Below are 21,874 nucleotides of genomic sequence, written 5' to 3' on the forward strand. Positions count from 1 at the left end.
TGACAGTGGGGCAGTCAGTATGGTCCAGTTTTGGCCAGTTCTTAGTGGTTTTTCAGGTGGAACTTTTGGGGAATGATGTAATCAACTGACCATGATCCTTTAGGGTATGAAACAACACTTTTAGGGGTTAAAGAGCCCTTGCTTTATCGACATATAATATTGGGGTTGCAGTGCCCAAATATGTCTATAACAGTTTCCCCCTAAAGCATGAAGTCGTAAATCTTTTGATGTCGGGTGAAATGCTTTATCATGAGGATTCGAGGTATTAGAACTAGAAGGTGACCTGTATAAGATACAATACAATACATCATCATCATATTAATTTCATCATCTAGCTAAGGCAAGCATTCCCATGCTCAGCTTTATAAATTCATTTTCATGTACATAGGATAGATAATCGTCTACAGTTGCAGACTGGTGATTCTTTATGTGTAGAGTCATCATCCCTAGCTTGGGTGATCATCTGTGTAGCTTCTGCATACATCTGATGCCTTTATATTCCTGAATATATCATAACCTAGATGGATGAAACTAGATCGGGGTCTTCAAACTCGTTCAATCTTCACCTGATGTACAAGTCGATCCATGTGAAAAGATGTCCTGAAGTCGAACATGGAAAGACATTGCCTCATTACCAGCTAATAATGTAAGTTGTTAACAGGAGCGAGAGGAATCACCGATAATGTTAATGACCCTCAAGGTACTACAATACAATTCACGTGGTGTGAATATATGATCCAATGTCGAACACCACGAAAAATCTTTCGGTCGAAGGCCATTGATGTAAACCTGTCGCCGGAAGTGAGAAACTTGCCATTGAGGCATGCAAGCTTCAAAGTACAGAAAGGGTTGTTCCTAAGTCAACTTCATGGATAATGAGCTAATGTCGACAAGAAGTGACCCGTTGTAGGAGGGCCTTAATGTATCCCACATCTACGACATGAAATGAAGCAAATGATTTTCTGGAGGTGAAAACGATCTAATGATACAAGGTTCAGGAATGGCGGTCATGAAAAATGGAGGGTGAAGGTATTCCAGTGGATGAGGCATTTACTGGATGGTGAATTCTCTGAATGACTTCTCTTGAACATATCGGTGACACTTAGATGGATTGGTAGCATTAACCCCAAAATATGGATGGTACGGAGGACCAATGGTGATATGACTAGTGAAGGGAATGACCCAACCCTACTCAATCATGGTGATGGAGTGAAAGTGTCATGTTCAAGAGCGACCTACTACCAATAAAATTCTTCAAGTTTTCTTCCCTTTTTCCCCAGTCATTTCTGACCAATACCTCTTTATTTTTGTTAAGCTTGAGGAGGATAACATATTCTTTTTCTATATTTTCCCTTCAGACAAATTTGTCGATATGTTTTAGCGAGCCTAGCGACAGTGAAACTCATTCTTGTTTGGGTGGACAAGTTTGTTGCTATTGGTTTTAATGAGTTTAACGACAACGATAACTCGATCCTTTTCATGTTTAGAGAGTTTGAAAAGGGACGGAAAGGAAACTGTTGTAGTTCTTTTTCGTAGCATAATCCCTTAAGTCTGAAAAAGGATAAAATAATATGAAAGGGATGACTTTTTTGATCACTATAGCAAGCCAAAAAAGACAAGCGCTCGAAATTTTTCGTGAGATAATCCCTCAGGTCTGAAAAAGATTAAAATATACGGGAGGGATGGTATTTCCAATCACTTTAGTGAGCTGGAAAGGCCAATAGCTCGACTTTGAGGAACGAGTGGTATTTAGAGTAGCAATTGGTTCTGGGTAAGCTTGGAACTTCTCAAAACATGGTGATGTGAAGAGGGTGGCTAATAGGACCACTCATCGCAGTTGTTCCTCAAAAAGGTAAACAATCAAGTGGAAGCATATGATCGGCCAAGAGAATGGAGGTGATGGCAGGAACACAGCCAAGGTTCAAAAGGCTGATATAATGGAAATCACAAAGGTTATTTATCGAAGGTGTGTTCATTTTTTAACGAGCTTGAACTCTGGGGGAACATATGCTCAGTGGTAGGTTTATTTTTTAACAAGCTTGAACCATGCAATAACATTGCTCATAATAGTGATAAAAGATGTTCAATTTACCATTTAACTGATCCAGGTGGATGTTGGTGGCCACCCACCTATCCCATCTGGACCCCCACAACTGTCCCTTTCAATTTGTTAGTTTCCTTAATTATAGTGCAGTTTACTATTTTTAGCAGTTTTTCGGGTCCTAAACTTCCGGAGCCATTTTGAGGCCCTAAACGATGTTTTTTGGGAAATCTACCGCCAACAATTTTTCTGTCAAAAAATCATCTTTTTCGTCGTAGTCCTCGGAGAGATATTTCCAATGGGCTATCATGCGCGTCAAACGGAGATAATACGACCAATTCGCGACCCCGGGAAGTTGATGTACCAACTTACCCAAAAACGGGGCCCACAATTTGGCGTTTCATCTTCTAGGGTTAGGTTTTGGAATGTGAAGGGTTTTCCATTGTTTCTCAACAATAAATAGGCCTTCGAGCCTCATTGTAACACAGTTCAGAATAGTTCAGAGGCATGTAGCCACCACATCTCTTCTCAGAGATAAGCTACCATCGCCCTAGCTAGTTTATTTCCATTACTATTTGTAAGCATATTTTAGTATTTTACATTAATGAAATGAAGTATTATTTCCGCTGCATATCTGTGTTTATGGTTATCTATGTAATTTTTTGCGTTCCTGTTTAAGTCCGGATCAGTGGTATCAGAGCGGTCTGCTTTTTCTCTGTTTTTCTTTGCATGTCCCCAACGAGGTCAGGATATAAGGAGTTAGGGCTTGAACTGGTTGAACCTTTGTAAGACCAACCTCACAAATCCCGACGACCTCCCATGGCGGATGAGAAGAAAGACGAGAGGGCAGGAGATCCTATCAAAATCTTGCTCGAAGAAGCCCTCGAGCGACAAAGGAACGCGATGATGGACAACTTTGCGCAGATCCTTCAGCGGCTACCCAAAGGCGACACATCGTCTTCCAGCAGCTACTCTGGAAACGCCACACCCTTTAAGGTACAATATAATTTTGAAATCCCCATCTTCGAGGGTCAAATAGACACGGATGCCGTAGATAAATGGTTAAATCTGCTAGATGGGTATTTTTCTGTTCATGAATTTTCAAGTCGAGAAAAGATTATTTTCACTCTTCTCAAAGCAGCCCCCCACATCAAGGACTGGTGGGAAACCTACTGCGAGCAGAAGGATGAAAGTACAGGCTCACTATTTTCAGCTGCACCCACTTGGAATGACTTCTGGGATGCCATCATGGAGTAGTAATACCCTGTCAAAAGCTATGAGGACAAATACATCAAATGGACCACACTGCGGCAGGGACGAGACCAAGATGTGCCGGAGTTCACAAACATTTTTCATACCCTTCGCACACAATTGGGTATCAAAGATTCTGAGCTGCATCTGGTACTCAAATACCACCGCTGCCTACATAGATACATCCAGAAAGAGATGGAGTTCTTAAACATCTCCTCACATGTCACAACATACCGATACGCTGTCAAAATCGAGCAAAAGTTCAAACAGAAGAAGCGAGACTTTGGATCTGCAAATCCGAAGCCCAAAGTACAAAGCCAAGGCGGGGTGACCCAAGACAACCACTCGAAGCCGCAAGAAAAGAACAACACCACGAAGCCAAAGAAGGACACAGGAAAGTGGTGCGAGTTCCACAAGAGTCCCACTCATAACACAAGTGAGTGTCGAACTAAGCAGTCGTTGGTGGTCGAGTTGAAGACTTCCGAATCAGATGCATGTTCCGACCCTGAGCTAGAACTTGACAAGGGGAATGGCAAAGGGAAGCAAATCATTGATGCAGATCCCAGTGCCACTGTTGCCACTGCCAAAATCCAGAAGAATGAGCCCAAAGACCCAGAGGAGGGGGAGCATATTTTCCACTCACAGATGTGGGTGAAGGGTTCGCCACTACAATTCATTATCGACAATGGCAGCCAAAAGAACCTTATTCAGCAGAGATGGTGAAGCGGTTGGGCCTACCGACTACACCACACCCACAGTCGTACAGTATCGGGTGGCTTCATGATGGACGAGATATCAAAGTTCGCCAACAGTGCCACCTTCCCTACAACATCAAGCCCTTCAGAGACGAGGTATTGTGTGATGTTACACCTCTAGATCTTTGCGATGTACTATTAGGCCAACCATACTTGTGGAGGCGACATGCTGTGTATGAGTTAAGGCCTCGTGTTGTCATTATTTCTTTGAATAATTCATTATACAAGATACCAGAGGTAGCCCAACCTACCGTCACATCTTTGATCACTACTAAGAAAGGCTGCAAGCTCATCTCCCAGACTAGGAAATTCATTTTCTGTCTGGTTCTCTCCGAAAGTAAGGGGAAGATCGTTGCTACATCCATGACCCCCGCAAAGGGTTCCTCCACACAGCAGCAGTAGCAAAGGCATATGGTCATGATAGAACACAGGAACAACTTATCCTCACCCACAGGGGTACCACACAAGTTTCAGGTGGGCAACAAAGTTTGGTTACATCTGCAGAAATAATGCCTTACCAGAACCCATCAGAAACTCAGACCACTCCGACATGGTTCTTACACTAGTACCAAGGCTACGGGAAACAATGCTTGGAAGCACAACATTCCTCCATTCCTTCGCTTTCACCAAGTGTTCAATGTGGACCGTCGTCAACCATGCTTCCCACCATTTTTGGACACATCAGAGATTGCAGAACAGCTCACTAGAGACCCAGCTCAGCAGAAGCTTCCTCATCTCAGGGAGGAACTCAACGCAATGGGGACCATTGATTCCTAAGGGGGGAGGAATGATCCAGGTGGATGTTGGTGGCCACCCACCTATCCCATCTGGACCCCCACAACTGTCCCTTTCAATTTTTCAGTTTCCTTAATTATAGCACAGTTTACTATTTTTAGTAGTTTTTCGGGTCCTAAACTTCCGAAGTCGTTTTGAGGCCCTAAACGATGTTTTTTGGGAAATCTACCACCAACGATTTTTCTGTCAAAAAATCATCTTTTCCGTCGTATTCCTCGGAGATATTTCCAATGGGCTATCATGCGCGTCAAACGGAGATAATACAACCAATTCGCGACCCCGAGAAGTTGATGTACCAACTTACCCAAAAACGGGGCCCACAATTTGGCGTTTCATCTTCTAGGGTTAGGTTTTGGAATGTGAAGGGTTTTCCATTGTTTCTCAACAATAAATAGGCCTTCGAGCCTCATTGTAACACAGTTCAGAACAGTTCAGAGGCATGTAGCCACCACATCCCTTCTCAGAGATAAGCTACCATCACCCTAGCTAGTTTATTTCCATTACTGTTTGTAAGCATATTTCAGTATTTTACATTAATGAAATGAAGTATTATTTCCCCTGCATATCTGTGTTTATGGTTATCTTTGTAATTTGTTGCATTCCTGTTTAAGTCCGGATCATTAAAACATTAGATTCTTTCATCGGTTTTTCAACTTATTCAATTGCTCCACCAAATTGATTAGAAATACATACATATATCCGAAAAATGAATTAAAAACAAACATTTTACTTGAAGTACGTGAATAGTAACATAAAATGTAGTTTTACCTTTCATTTTGATCATTTCATTTCAAATTTGGAATTTTGGAGCTCTGGAGTGGTTTTCCCCCTCAAATTTCACCTGCTGATTTCGGGAGATCCGGTGGACTATTCTCCGCAGCGTTAGGACCAGGTAGGAGCTAACCCTGAGCTCTTCATTTTCATTCCATCTTTTCCTGATTTTAAGCAAGTTTTCCCCTCTTTCTGGGCCCCTGGGGTTTGAGAATTTGTTCTCCCATCATCGCACCTGGTCTATATCGAAAGGTGCGATGAATACTGAGCTGTACACTGGCCAGTCAGTATGCATCTCACCTTGCTCAAAGGTAGGGTATATGGGCGCATAAGGGAAACTTTACACAGTAATGTTTCATGAAATTTTTGCCCATTTTTGCTCAAATTTGGATCCTAATTCATCTTTTTTCTATTTCTCAGATATTTGTTGGATCAAGATGGTCATCACAAGGAGTGAACGTGAACATGAAGAAGAGGACATGATTGCCTTACACAATCAGGGCACGGTTACTGTGTTACGAAAATGTGGCTTGCTCAAATTCTTCCGCATATCTAGCATGAGGCAAACAATCAGTTTGTTGCAGTATTTTCTCGATGCTTGGGATCCGATCAACCAGGTATTCTAGATCAGAGGCAAATCTATTCCATTGACAGTCGAGGATATCTACTTTCTGACGAGGTTATCGAGGCGTGGTGCCCCTCTTTCACTATCAGGATCCGCCCGTGGGGGTGAATCTATGAGAGATTATATCTGTCAATTCTGTAGAGTTGATCTCAGCCCAGTAGAGACAACAAGATTAATATCCAGGATGTCACTGATCGGCCCTTGAGGACCATCTTATTTACCTTTTCTAGATTGGCTGGCAGTGCAGCTCTTCATTTGGCAAACAGATATTACATGCAGTATGCCCTGGAATGCCTGGAACCAAAGGTATTCAACTGGTGTGAGGCGGTAGAATAGCTCTCCAAAGTAAAGAATGGAAGATCCAAGAATTTTGGCTATGGTTCCATATTGACTGCTTTTGCCTTGGAGAGGATTCCATTGATGCAGCCTCAAAGCATTTCATTGGATTGCCAGCACCGAGGGACCCACAGATGCAGAGATGGGTTGATCTTATGGCTAGGCATGCTAGTCAGTCACAGATTTCCTTCTCTAATGCCTTTTTCGAGTGGTTTGACCATCAGGAGATGGTCTTTGCAGAGTACCCATACGTTGCGATGGATTTCCGAGGCGACCCAGATTTGGCATTACCAGCTGGCGAGTAGCAGAGTGTCATGGGTAAAATGATTCGATCACATCTTTGTTTATTAGTTTTATAATGTTTTTTGTGTTTTTAAATGTTATCAAGACTAATCAAACTCATATATTTGTGCAGATATTGGGTCAGTGCAACCAACGGCATGCCCAAGGGCGGCAACTGATGCTCCAGCAAGAGAGGCTGTGGGGAGGGCCATCCTTCGCGATCTGGACATAGCGGAAACCCTGGCAGTGCTGCAAGATAAGATCGAGGGCCTAACTCTCGGTATCCAGGATGTGAGGACCGATGAGTTACCTCTGAGGTTACAACGCCATCCTACTGGCGTGCCGAGTCAATGCACTAGGCTCTTGCATATGATCGCATAGGTGGTGACATGTTATCACTAGCATCATTAGTCTAGGATGATTTTTTGCATTCATTTTTGAGTTTCTTGGTCATATGACTGATTTTGTCTTGGACACAAAACATTTTGTCAAAACTATAAACAGTTATATATTTTTGATTTTCAGAGTTTTATTTTGGTTAAGTTATGCGATCCTGATGCAAATGCTAATGTGAAATGTTTTTCTTTACAAATGTTGCAAATGTCTATCTAACACATAATTTGCTAATGAATCAGTTAATGTAGTAGAGTTTAGGCTTCTGTGATCCATATCAAGTTTACAAAAGATTTTTCGGCGAAGATCACATGAGACATCATTTGTCGACGCGTTTCGGACCAACCAGTGTGGTTCATCGTCAGGACAAGTTGAAGAAACAGATCCAGCTTAGCAGGTTAAATAGACAGAGCAGAGCCTCCAACGGCTAAAAAGACCAATAGCTACTTAGGACTGGGTACCGGGATCAAAACCCCCTTTTTTTAATAATTTAAGGAAAAAGTTACCCTAGGGGTACCAATCCCTTAAAATAAGATTAATAAATAATTAAAATAATAATTAAAAATTAATTCATGATAATAGTTAGTTAAGATAAATAATTAAAAATTATATTTAAGGGAGAAAACTACCCTAGGGGGACCAATCCCTAAAATAAAAATAATTTTATGAATAAAACTATTAATAAATAATTATTAATCTAGTAAAAATTATTAATAATAACTAATTTTATGATGATAGTTAGTTAAATAATTGCAAAGTTATGTTAAATTAGTAATTAAAATAATTCATGATAATAGTTAGTAAAATAAATAATTAAAAAAAAAATATTTAAGGGAAAAAAAATAAAATAAAAATAAAATAAAAAATTTAAATTTAAATTTAAAAATAATAATAATAATAAATAAATAAATAAAATTACCCTAGGGGGAGCAATAAAATAAATAAAATATTTTAATGATAATAGTTAGTTCAAAATTATTAATAAATAAATAAAAGTTTTATGTTAAATAATTAAAAAATAAGTTAAATTAGTAATAGAGGAATTAAAAACAGGACTCTAAAGATAAATAAAAGAAAGAGAAGGTATGAATGAAAAATATTTTATTATAAAAGTCAACCTAAAAAAAATAAAAAAATAAAAATAAAAGAGTAAAATATAAAAAATAAAAATAAAAATAAAAAATAATAATAAAAAAATAAAAATAAAAATTAAATTAAATTAAATTAAATTAAATAAAACTAAATTAAAAAAAAAAGGTGACTAGGACGAAGGCACTGGGACCCAACACCGACTGATTTTCCAGCCATCATCTCTATTCAGATTATTCGGCCTCTTTTCAATCTCCAGCGCCTCCCTAAATTTCCGATGATGGAAGCGCGAAACCTTAGCAATAACCCTAGCTTCCTCAATCCAAACATGATGATTGGTTTTCTCAGCATGCTCAGCTAAAGCGGAAGACTTAGTTCGCCTATACTTAAGGTCTGCTGCATGCTCACTAATCCTCTGATTAATGGAGCGACCAATTTCCCCAATGTAGGGGGTCCCATAGGAACAGGGGATCAAGCACACACCTTTCATATCTTTAAGGTCGATAGGATCCTTAGCTGATCGGAGGGACATGCGAATAGTGTTCAGGGGCCTAAAGGTCACAGGGATACTATGCGTCTTGAGAATCCTACCAATCTTATCAGTAGTCCCCTGAACATACGGAAGAAGGACCCCAAGAACTCGCTCCTTTTGATCCCGTTGAGACAGCGAATTCTTGGAAGCTTTAAGGAAAGCCCTCTGACCCAAGAATATACTACAACCATTCTCAACAAAGACATCAAGGAGATGGGATTTTTCTTTCTCAAAACTCTTCTTATCCGAGATCCTCGACGATGAACCACACTGGTTGGTTCGAAACGCGTCGACAAATGATGTCTCATGTGATCTTCGCTGAAAAATCTTTTTTAAATCAGTTAATGTGTTTAAGTTTCTGGAAATGTGTTGATATTAAATGGAATCAAACTTTCTTTCCAAAATCTTGTTTCTTAGTAACATACGATAAATAGTTGGGTTCCGAACGGAATAGACACCAATAAGCTGTAGAATGACGAGTTGCGAATCTAGCCTGACAACAAGTCGGCGTATGCCATGCGAAATGGCATCAGAGAGAAGCTCAATCAACGTGCTATACTCAACGATGTTATTTGTCGATCGGGCAATACATATCCCCCTGAAACTCACCAACTCGCTGCTTGGAGAAAAAATGGCCCAAGTTGTAGAAGATAGGTTCTGCATACTACAACTAGCTCCATCGGCATACCCAACAAATGGTTCCAAAAAGTCTGACATCTGCAACAAATGCAAAGTGGATTACCTAACCAAAATGAAAACTCTAAAAGAAAACAAAAATGTAACAAAAGCATATATACAAAGAGATTACTACACTTAATCAAGCATAGTAATGCTTAAGATACAACCTATTCCGGGGTTGCGACAATGGAATCCCATCATAATCCACCAGCTCGTAGGCTCCTTTTTTCAATACTCATTTAACAATGTAGGGGCCCATCCATAATGGTTCGAACTTACCTACTCCCAATTTGTCAGAGTCCTGATCGTAAAGCAAGACCAGGTCACCTTTTAAGAAGACACGAGGCTTGACATTTTTGTCAAATTGTGCCTTGACACATTTCTTATGTGCTTCGTTAGCCATCACAGCGTCATGACGGGTTTCATCCAAGTGGATTAGTTCCAAGAAACAAGCTTCTTCCTCCAAAGTTTCAGGAAGCAGATCAATTGCGAGCTTGAGAGATGAAATTTCACACTGAATTGGTAAGACCGCTTCCAGACCATACACCAACTAAAAGGGCGTAAATCTAGTCGCATATTTTACCAAAGTCCTATATTCCCATAGAGCTGACTACAGGATTAAATGCCAATTCCTTTTATGGACTCCAATCATTCTCTGCAGCATGCGCTTCAGGACTTTGTTGATTGCCTCAACCTGTCCGTTAGCCTACGGATAATATGGAGTAGAACTATCGTGGGACAGTCCTAATTTGGCAGTCAATTTAACCATCATGTGATTGCGAAAGTGTGATCCATGATTTGTGAATATAGCCTATGGAACACCAAATCTAGATACTACATGATTGAAAAATAAAAGAGCAACCGTTTTGATGTTGTTGTTTAATGTAGGCATCGCCTCAGCCCATTTTGTAAAATAGTCGATAGCGACTATAATATACCCATGCCCCCCAATCGAGATGGGGTTACATGTCATGAAATCTATGTCCCATTTAGCGAATGGTCCAACAACAACTACTAGATGCAGTGATGCAGGTGGTAATCTGGTTTTGCGATCAAAAATATGACAAGCATGGCAACTTCTGACTGCAATTATGAAATCTTTGAATATAGTGGGCCAGAAGTAACCAGCTCATAAGATCTTCTGTGCAGTAGCATAACTAGATAGATGCCCCCCACACGCACCTAAATGACAGTCATTCATGAATTTTTCGGCCTCCTCATGCGTGAGGCACCTTCGCAGAACTCTATCGACACCACGACGGTAAAGTGTATCACTGACGATAATGTAGTCTTTGGCTTGGTATTGAATATGTTGTTGTTTAGAGTGAGAGGTGTTGGGCCTAAAGTTTTGGGTTTGGAGATAGACCAGTATATCTCCATACCACGGATCGCTTGACAATATCAGAAACAAAGTCTCATCCACGATTGATGCTTTAGATGTTAAATCATTGGATGACGATGGAAGGTCACAAAGTAACTCTGCGAAGACGAGAGATTTATTTGATTTGGATTTGGTGAATTCCAGATCAAATTCTTGCAAAATGGCTATCCATTTGGAATATTTTCCCCCTAGTAATTGACGCGACAGAATGTAGGTCATAGGGTTGCAATCTGACAAAATGGTAGTTTTGCGAAAGAGAATATAGTGTCAAAATCTCTGTACTACTTGAACAACTGCTAAAGCCAGCTTTTCAACATAAGAGTACTTTCTTTCTGTATCATTTAAGTTGTGGCTTAAATAATACACAGGATGTTCTATTCCATTGTCTTCTTGCACTAAAACCATGGCGATGGTTGTATCTGTAGCGGTGAGATACAGGTTAAAGTCTTTTTGATAGTCAGGAGCATACATTAATGATGCTTTTACTAGGGAACCTTTTAAAGCATCAAAGGAAGCTTGCACAACCTGATCCCAGTTGAAGGGTACTTCTTTTTTCAAAAGACGCATATAACCTTTAGCAAGTTCAGTGTAATTTGGAATGAACCTCCTTAGAAAGTTAGCTTTCCCTTGGAGTTTCTGAATCTGAAGCAAATTTGAAGGTGGAGGCATGTCAAGGATTACCTGAACCTTACATGGGTCGAGTTGAATTCCGTCCTTAGAAACTATGAAACCAAGTAATCGACCAGAACCAACACAAAACACACACTTGTGCAGATTGAGTCATATCTTGTAGTGTCGACAACATAGAAATATGGCTCTCAAATGCTGCGGATGATCAGTCCGCTTTCGTGAATGAGCCGGTAGATCGTCGAGATACAATTGAACGATGTGCTTGATGTTATGGAAGGCGTAGTTCATTACCCTCTAAAATGTTTCCCCTGCGTTCTCCAAACCGAAAGGTAGTTTACAATACGCGAATGTGCCCCACGGACATATAAATGCAATCTTTGATTGGTCATGTGGGTGGATATTGATTTGATTGTATACGGAAAATCCATCCATGAATGAAAAGATTTCGCATCCATAACATTCATCAATTATTTGGTCGATGAAGGGTGTAGGATAGTTTTCCTTTGGACACGCTTGATTTACATCCCTATAATCGACGCACACTCTAATCGTTCCTTGTTTGTTCATCACAGGAACAATATTTGATACCCAATCAGTGAAAGGAATAGGGTAAATGAAACCAGCATGTAAAATTTTTTCAAATTCTACCTTAATGGCAGTGGCTTTCTTTGGGTGAACTGATCGAAGCCATTGTCGTACTGGTTTGACATCTGGATACATCTTGATTTCATGTTCAACAATGCTCGAGTCAATGCCTAGCATTTCTTCATATGACCATGCAAAGACATTTCTGAATTCGTGAAAGAGAGTGCAATATATTTCCAGTTCTGAAGGAGAACAAGATTTGCCAACATGAATATTCTCTACAACATTAGGTTTGGTCGAGATATTAATGGCCATAGTTTCCTCAATATTGGATAGATTTCACTTGGAATCCATTGTATTTACAGTATTTGATAGAAAATAAAAAACTGAAGGATGATTAAGGTCGCTTGAATAATCTTCATTGTTATCTTGAAGGTCGGAACGATGGTGGTAATCTTCCCATGACATCTCTCCTATCATCATCGACTGAATGATTCCTTCATCTATAGAATGTATACGAGACCAAGGATTGAAAGAGGTACCATACTCTAGAGACCTATCTATCCAAACACTCATTGATTTTTGATTTGGGTTTGTCGCCCGGGCCCAGAAAATTGATTGCTACAAAGATTCTATGGGACTTGGGGGCAACACCTCGTGCTGATCCACACTATCAAAATGGCCAGAGTTCTTCTTAATTTTTGATGATGTAGAAGATACTATATGATAGGTTTCCACTGTGGCCACTTCCACCAGATTACTTGGAGGTGGGAGGGCAAAAGTACCCATTAAGGAAGGGTCTTTAGGAGACCTACTCCAACATTTTGAAGTGATTGAGAACTTCCATGGATCAATGGAATGCTTCCAGTAGCTCGTGAAATATTGGGAAAAAAGGTTATTTGGTCAACGATTGTAATTCCTCCTTGGAAGGAAAATGCAATATTTCTAAAATATGTAGACACAACAGCAGCCATAGCATAAATCCAGGGCCTTCCCAGTAGGATATTTTAGTCAAGGTTTCCATAAATGACCTTGACTTCAATTTCTACTATCTTGCCCCCCAGTTCAACTTGCAAGTTACTCAATATCCCATACAGCGTGTATGTCCTTCCATCGAATGCTTTTAATATCATTGATGATCGTGACAATGATGGTGAGGCTAAATTTTTCCAGCAACTGATTGACATAATATAGGTAGATGCCCCCTCATCAATGATTGTTCGATGAACAGTTTTGTTGAGGGCTTTTACCTGTATAAGGAAAGAAATTTGGGCTGGAAACTGAGGTTCGTATCCTTTATCGTTAAGGGCCACAATATTGGAATCCACTGGGTCAATCCCACCTATTGCTGCTAACAAAGCCCGTTTTTGGGAGGGGAAATTCTGCAATACTTCAAGTGTCGACATATCGGATGGCGATTGAGCCAGATCCTCCACTATATTATAATTTTTTGCTGCTCGGGCACAAGGATTAAATGTCAATTTATGTACTACTCCCTTTGGCGGCTTTATAGTTAATTCAGGAATGATGGGTGGAATAACTTCTGGCGAAGTTGTTGTCGAACTACTGGGTTGATCTGTAGCCTTGTTATTCGATGACTGTGGATTCCCATAATCTTTATTCCTTGTCAATATCAAAGCATCATTTTGTTGTTTCGAGATGGATAGCATAAGCACTTGGGATGTGGAATCATGATCGATGGTAATCAGGTTAGTTTTTGGGTTTGGAAACGGATCAGTCAACACCGCTGAGGTAGTTGAAGTCTTTAAAAATTTCACAACCTCAGCCTGATGTGGAAAATCTTTCGTGAAATGCTTGTCATTGCATATTAAACATGGATAACGAGGTTTCTTTTTCCCAGCAGGGTTCTCAGAAGATTTTTCAGGAGGTGAATTTTCCTATTTATTCTTATTATTTTTCCCTTTTCTTTTGCCCCATAGTTGCTTTGGATTCTTTCCCTTGTCAGATGACACGACATTAATCTCTGATGCAAGAGGTTTGTCATTTTCTTTTTGACTATAAACTGCAAGGGCTTTACCAGATGGAGCCTTTGCGGTTTACGTACTTGAGGTACGAATCACGCCTTCACCAACGTGAGAGTCCCTATTCAATTTAGGAGGGGGAGGAACAGAAAATTCTGGTCTGGGAGCGTCAGGAATTTTGTTGTAGAGCATGCCAGACTGAGTATAGATTAAATCTAAATATTGAGCACGAGAAATGACTTGCTCTTTAGTGACAACTCCTCCCTTCGCCACATCTTCAGTAATAGAAGGCAATAATGACTTAATAAACCACTTAGCTAGAAGTTGATCAAGAACATACGTCTTTACCATTTGACGACAATGTCGCCACTCATGAATATGATCAGATATGTGAGTGGTTGTTGTTTGTTTAAAGTTGGTAAGGAGTTCTATCCCCTTTTCGTACCTTATGGGTAACTGAAAGTGGGTTAGAAAAGTGGTGGCAAGGGCACTGAAGTTTTCAAACGAAGCTCTAGGCAATTCAATATACCATTTTGTTTCCTGACCAGTGAGCGTTCTCTGGAAAAGGCGAAGCCTAATTGAATCATCATTTAGGGTGTTAAATGAGCACCACAAATGAAAAGTCATTACGTGATTCGATGGATCTTCACATTTATTTCCATTGAATTTAGGAATATTTGAGGGAAGTTTATGAGGAACCGCTGGCCACCAGGGGGGCGTATGAAATTGGATCATTCGTCAGCCAGTTCAAATATGGTAATTCTAGAGTTGCTACAAAAGGAAATTGTTGATTCAGGGTTGGCGAAGCATACCCAGGATAAGATGGGATTGCCTTAGTAGTAGGTCTTTGCATACCAGCATAATGTATCTTATGCTGGTAACTTTGATAAGATTGATGGACATAACCATTATAGTATGGTTGTTGATAACCGTTTTGAAAATGCGATTGTCCATTACCTACCTTGTTGCTCAAGTCCTCGGTAAGTTTGTTGGAATTGCGGTTGTCGATATTGTACCAGCCATGGTTGTTGGACCATTTGTTGTTGCCCAATACTAGATAATTGACCAAGACGTGGAGTGATAGTACCCGTTTGAGCTTGAGTTGTTCCAGGTAAGGAAGCACTAACCTAAGGTTGTGATTGAGCCATAGAGACAAGAGGTTGTTGTATTGCAACCTGAGAGACTTGAGGTTGACACACAACAAGAAGTGCTTGTACTTGCGACACAGTCACAATAGCAGGTGTAGTGGGAATATTCGACACAGGTTGAGCTAGTTGCATTGAATATACAACCCTTGGTTGTTGAGGTAGTATTGGTACCCAACCGTTGGACGTAATTCCAGTTTGACGTAAATTTTGTTGTAAACTCTCATATGGTTGTTCTCCAGGAGGGAACAATGAAAAAGCATACTGCCCTCCATATGGCGGCAATCCAGTGTTCAGGGGATATATCAGTCTTTGAAGACTGGACTGCCAAATTGATACTGACATGCAAGATCAATTTGTTGAGTTTCAACATAAGAAATGTCCGATAGGATTCCGGATGAACAAATAGGAACAGATCATGTCGTTGAAACAGTGCTTGAGTGGACTGCATCTAGTGATTGATAACTAGTTGGGATAGATGTTATACCAGAAAACATCATTTGAATGGCAGCAGGAAGTTCTATTGTAGCTGTATCAGATGACACAGTCCTAGATGTTGATGGTTGCTTAGACATATTTAGTCTATCCAAAAGATTTCCTAGCAATTCGACAGGAACTTGCGATGAAGGATGATTAAAAGAACTAACTTCAGGAGTAGAAGGATATAAGTGGATCCTAGTTCCAAAATGAAATGGGGTAATGGATGGAAGATCCTCTACTATCTCCTCTATAGAAATCAGTCCAGGTGGAAGAGGTAAATCATCAAGTCCGTAAAATATTTCTGGAGCCGACGAAGGTATAGCTTCTGCAGTGACAGATACTGGAGGGGTGACACCTTCTGAATTTTGGAACTCAACTTCCAGATGTTCAAGTAAATGAACTTCAGTCTCTGGATCAGCTCTATCTGGAACTATTTCAGGTATAGAAGTTTCTACCATCACACTAGGATTAGTTATAATGTCCTCTTGTAACTGTGGAACTTCTTCTGTAAAGGAAGATGTACCAGAAATTATCGGAGTAACTGTAGTCTCTGACAATGTTGAAACACAAGTTTCAAATAAACCAGGAGAATTGGACTCAGTTAAGCGAGACCGTTTTGCCTGAAATGGTTTTGTTTCCAAAGTAAAAGACGGTTGACTCGCTATTCTCAGCAAACGACAGGGTTTTGATTGACTTTCTTCAATAATTGCAGATTACTTGATCAACTCAGAATTAAGGGAAGAATGATGTTATTCCGAATTGATAAATTTTAATGACGCTCTGACACAACTTTTCTTTTTCAATTTTTAAGAGTTGAGAAAAATCTAAAGATGACTTTGGTCCCCTTCGATTTTTTATGAGCCTGAAGTGACAAGTGCTCAGATGGACCTTTTCTTTTAAGGAGTCGAAAAGGAACGAAAGTGACTACTCTGGAAATCTAAACAGATGGATTACCAAACCCATCACAAAACTGCAATATACACCTTGGTGATAAATTAAAGAGAAATTACCAAGGACTTATGTACGACAGTCAATCTTCCCAAATGTTGTGTTCAGTGCATTGCGATTGATAGGGCAGCAGACACGACTTCCTATGGATAAAGGATATAAGCCTATTGTGGTCTCCCAATATATACTCGACAGTACGGGGAGCACAAGTCCGTGCTAGCACTTGTCGTATCAAAGAGGAGGAATCACCCAACCTTCGATGAAAATGATAGTTACTAGGTTTTACGACGCCAGAACACGTCTCTAGCCTAGACCTCTAGATGTGTTGCGTTAGGTTCCAAAGCGTTGTTAAGTTCATTGAAATTTAGTTTAGAGTTGATCTTGTTTAGAAGTTTTCCTTTCAAAGGTTCACCACGTGATGTAGACGTAAAATTACTAAAAATGCAATCTACAATGATAAACAATCGTTGTTTATTTTTAGCAATGAAAATCCTAGCTACTAAGGAAAGAAGATTACGATTCTTTCAAAAAAAGAGCAAACAGCACACGCTAAATGCACTTTTCCTAAATCATTTTTCACACATAGTCTAAATGCAATGCAAATTCATGTATTTGTTTTTCGTTCCCCTTAATGTGAAGAATGCCTCAAAGTAAAACTAAGTATAGATCTGAAATATTTTCTTCAAAGCGGCATTTCGACAATTTCTTTTTCAAAATGAAAGGAAGACTTAATGACACTTTTCAATTTCGAATAGAAAAAGCTTTTGACACTTCAAATATCAGCAAATCAAATCAAATACATGACAAAAAGTTCAATCGACTATCTAGAGAAGGAAGACTTTACGACACTTCTCTTTTTTGACACAAAACGACAATTACGACACTTTTGTACCAAAACGACAGATCGATTTAAGAAACTTTTCGACAAAGGATCGTAAATTATGGACAAATACATAAAAACATTTACTAATCCTAATCAATGGAGGCTGAACTATGTAAAGCAAGCAAGGTTCAACAATGAGATATTGTTCATAAGTAGCAAAAAAACAACTAAACAGAGCTGAAAACAAAGACAAAAACCCCAAATTTCAAGGAGAGAAATAGGATTACTCAATCATCGCACCTGTGCTTCATAGAAATAGGGATGCATTGCACCTTTCAGGCTCAGGAAGTGTGATGCATACTGGTAGACAGTGACAAACAATGCGATGGGCCAGGGAGCACAACTGAGGTGGGTTTTGGCTCAAATTTGCAGCCAATTTCAGTGAGTTAAGCTGAGCTATTATGGACAGTAAAGAGAAAAGTACAGAGGTATGATCTTGACAGGTTATTGAGCTACCAAAAGGGCATCTAGAATGCTTCTAAGTCAGATGTTCAAATCATAAACTAAACTGGAGATTGACTGAAGCAGCATTCATCTACTTTGCAATTGCAGAGCAAGAGCAGTTCGAAGGCTATCTGGCTAACTTCAGGCTCTCTCCATAGTTTATAAAACAAACAATGAACAACAAACAAACAAACTATTTTTCCCCAGTGGAGTCTCCATTTTGTTTCCGGGAAAACTAGTGTCTTTTTGATCTGCTAGTCCCACTAGGATTGGCAGCTATCCTAGAAACAAACAATCAAAGAAATTGTTGATTTCCTCTATGTATGATAGATAAGAGAGAAGCAAAGGGACCAACTTGGATCTTCTGCTTGAATCCTTGCTTGATTTCTCTCCCCCTTGATAGAGCTTGCAACTCCTCTCCTACTTGTCCCGCTTAGATAATACCTGTGGAAATAAAGTAACAAAACACCATCAAAGCATCTCGATCTATTATATCATAAACAATGCAGAATCAGAAATACATTAAACATACAATGGCATTCACAAATAACAAGATTCACAAGTACACGATTGTATGGAGGAAAACTCAAAGAACTTTATTAAAATAGAAGGGAGAATTACAACCCAGCTGTCTGATCCAGCATCATCCTCCCAGCATCAAAGCCCTCTTCACCTCATGAAATGCAAGATCACCCAACAATACAATGCCTCTTTCTCAAAGACAAACTATTAGCACTTCCTTACAAATTATAAAATTCCAACCTCTAGATCTCTCAGATGAGGGATCCATTTATAGATGTCTGCAAGGGTGTGAGTCATCTCTAGGTTTTTGATTAGTGTCATTCCACTTGTTGTTCTTGGTTCCACTTGGAGATTTCTTGGATCTCTTACTCATCCCTGGGTGAATTCAGAGAGGCAAGTGTCATAGGAGAAGTTTCTAGAAGATTCCATGAGCATCCACTTAGAAAACTGTCTCGGACATTTGTCCATTCTCGCTCACCGCACCCTACAGAAGGCCTCTTCAGTATGCATCGTACCCTGATAGTGGGGCAGTCAGTGTGGTGTAGTTTTCGCCAGTTATGAGTGGCTTTTCAGGTGGAACTTTTGGGGAATGATGTAATCAGCTGACCATGATCCCTTAGGGTATGAAACAACACTTTATGGGGTTAAAGATCCCTTGGTTTATCGACATATAAGATTGGGGTTGCAGTGCCCAAATATGTCTATAACATGCATGGACAGTCGCTAATTAACATGAGTGTTCCCTTTGCCAATCAAAGCCAAATGGTTAGTTCTATGTCTGTTGGGAATCCACAAGGGGTTCCCAACCAATCCATGGGGGCACCCTACTCACAGACTCAAATGAGTCACGAGGGCATGACTTATACTGGGGGAAATTTCATACCCCAGTATCAAAATCATCATGGAAATCCACTCTACAACACCATACCACAAAGAAACTGCTACACCACGCAACCCATGTACATTATGGGGAACCAAATGATGGGAGGAGCACAGAGCTCCTCAAGTCATCCGTCATCACCATGGTCCGAGTCGGGGGCACCTAACTCTCTGCCTTTTTTGGCAACATTGGATATTCCCGACTTATACAAGTTGACAAACGACCCCATCTACCACAACTTACAATGGTCACTGATCCTGCATAAAATACCAACGGACATCCCAAAGTTCGATGGAAAACAAGGGGAGGATCTGGGCACCCATATCACCACCTACCATCTCTGGTGTGTTTCTAACTCTATGGTGGATGATAGTGTCCGGTTATGTCTTTTTCCCCGCACCCTCACTGGCAATGCAGCGAAATGGTATATTGAGTTACCACGCGTGTCAGTAAATACCTTTGACACTTTAGCAATGGAGTTCCTAAAGCACTTTCAGTTACCTATCCGCTATGAGACTGGGACAGAGCTCCTTACTTCATTTTGTCAGGATACCACCACCCACATCTCCGATCATATTCATGAATGGAGACGTAGGTGAAGGTTAGTCAAAGCTCCCATCCCTGATTTTCTCTTAACGGACTGGTTCTGTAAGTCCTTACTCCCACAAATCGCTAGAGATGTCGCTCTAGGTGGTGTGGTCACAGAAGACCAATCCATACGTCATGCCCAACACTTAGATTTGATTTATTCACAGTCTAGCACTCTTTACGACATAATCCCCCATGCTCCTGGTAACCCCAATGCTTCCACCACTCAGCACCCTGGAGTGCATGCCAACGGGATTTTCGGTGCAACCTCTGGGGTCGCTGTAAAACAACTCAGTGGTTCCATTGCAAAGATGGCAGTGGACCCCTCTACCAAAGCGACTGCTCTTCCTACCACTATGATAAACTCTGTGCAGTCTACACAAAAATCCGGTAGCAAGAACAAGAAGAATAAGAACAAGACCGCTCCTTCTGAAGAGTAGTCATCCAAGCAGCCCAACCCAAAACAGAAGGCTGCTGTGCCTACTGATGAGGAAAAGAATAAAGGCACTAGATATCCATGCAAACTCTGTGTTGAAGACCACATGACTTGGCGTTGTTCGCGGCTTCAGGAATGTACAGACTACCTTGCTAAAAGGGATTCTGGTAAGGCACCTGTTGTCCTTAGAAATCCTTTTCCTACTCAATAGCAACAAAATCTCATTGCCAACCAACTGCAACCCTCGCAAGGGGGCAATGATGGTTCGCAACATCCTTCAGTTGGTGAAGGATTTTCTACCGTTTACACATTTGAAATGGTAGAACTAGCCGCAAGAGCCAAATTTTATGGAGCTCATGTTGCTCCTGTAGCAGAACCATCCTCAGGTCAAAACCCATCACTGCCCAGTTATCTGCATATCGAAAGGCTAGTTGAGGACTTTGTAATTCAACCCCCCAAGGGGGCACTTCGATGCACAACGCACAATAAATATGCACGTGCCGCCCAACACTACAACATCGTAGAGGATTTGGTGCAAACGTCGTCGGCTATGTCGGTGCTCGAAGTATTACAAACATGCCCAACACAACAGAAAGCTTTTCTTTCAGCTATTGGAGGTATTGACCCTATAGATTACATGCTTTCTATTTTCGACATGGACAAGTGTAAACCTCCCCTTTCCCACCAGCTTGCATTTCAGGTGCATATCACTTCGAAAGGTAAAGGTATACACAGAACTGTCATCGACGAAGGTGCTTCAACCTGCGTCATGTCGACTTCATGTTGGCTCGCCCTAGGTTCCCCAACCCTATCCCCACCGTCGAACTCCCTTAAAGCTTTTGATGGCCACACCTTTATCCCAAAAGGATACCTAGACAGTTTTCTTATCACATTGCATGGGAAAACAGTAATGGTGGACGTAGAAGTTGTGGACAAGAAACTCGACTATAATCTATTGCTAGGTCGCAGTTGGACATATTCCATGACAGCCATCGTATCTACTATCTTTCGCATCATCAAATTTCCATTGGATGGAAAGTTCATTATAGTGGATAAGTTGTCTTTCTGCACCCCCGATTATTCACCATTACCAAGCGGCTTCGTACCCTTAGTAGGAGGTGGAACTGACAGTTATGTCAGTATAGGTATCGGTCTACTGAAGGCTTCTTCCCTTTTGGGTTTTTTTCCTCTTTAACTGACCCAAGTTCAATTCCTCATGAACTGACCGATCCCTGGATCCTAACGGCTCCTTCAGACCTTGACACATTCGAAGACCAGATGCCGCTGTCACTAGCTGAATCGGCCTACCAAGGCATTCAATCCACAACCACATCTCTAGTAATGTTGGTTATCATCGACGGTACCACCACCCTTCCCATAACCACTCCTCCTTTAGATCCATTTAATCAACTCATACCAACA

Source organism: Pinus tabuliformis, chromosome 3_1 (genome assembly GCF_031772625.1).
Source record: "Pinus tabuliformis cultivar Carrire ecotype Pingquan chromosome 3_1, CPIR1, whole genome shotgun sequence".
In the NCBI taxonomy this organism is placed as follows: domain Eukaryota; kingdom Viridiplantae; phylum Streptophyta; class Pinopsida; order Pinales; family Pinaceae; genus Pinus; species Pinus tabuliformis.